The sequence below is a fragment of the Balaenoptera musculus genome, chromosome 13 (genome assembly GCF_009873245.2).
Source record: "Balaenoptera musculus isolate JJ_BM4_2016_0621 chromosome 13, mBalMus1.pri.v3, whole genome shotgun sequence".
In the NCBI taxonomy this organism is placed as follows: Eukaryota; Metazoa; Chordata; class Mammalia; order Artiodactyla; family Balaenopteridae; genus Balaenoptera; species Balaenoptera musculus.
In genome coordinates, this window is record NC_045797.1 from 64,650,019 (window position 1) to 64,650,802 (window position 784).

Below are 784 nucleotides of genomic sequence, written 5' to 3' on the forward strand. Positions count from 1 at the left end.
AGTGACAGCGTCCCTGCGATTGGCTCTTTGTAATGTGCTCTCCCATTGGCTCCCGGAGAAAGGTTCTGATTGGCTCTCCCTGTTGTTGATTCCGGAAGTTTACCCAGGACAGGAAGTTCACTTGTAATTCGTGGAAAGCTCGGGCTTCCCACTATCTTTTGTTTCCGTTAAGTCTATTCTCTTCTGGCTTTTCTTTATTTCCTCTGCTTTTGTTAACTGGGCGGGTTAAAGAATTTTAGAACCGGGAATGTTTTTAGAGGTCAGCATTGGCCCGCACCAGTCCAAGATCCCAAGATTCCGTTTAACTTAGTCATTAATTAATTGTATAGTATCTTGACTTAAATTATATATCGTCTCTGAGACTCAGTTTCCTCACCTGTGAAATGAAGGGGGCTGGATTGGATACTAATAAAAAAGAAGATAAACTGTAAATTGCCACCCAAAGACTAGGGCTGTAGTCTAGCCACATTCCTTTATGAGGGAGGTAATTGAGGCCAGAAAAGGTAAAGAAGGAACAGAAGTACCTAAATCTTCTGAATTCTAGTCCAATGCTCTTTTCTTTCTTTCTTTTTATTTATTTATTTATTTATTTTTGGCTGTGTTTGGTCTTCGTTGCTGAGTGCGGGCTTTCTCTAGTTGCGGGGAGCCGGGACTGATCTTCGTTGTGGTGCGGGGACTTCTCATTGCGGTGGCTTCTCTTGTGGCGGAGCACGGGCTCTAGGCACGCAGGCTCAGTAGTTGCGGCACATGGGCTCAGTAGTTGTGGCTCACGGGCTTCGTTTCT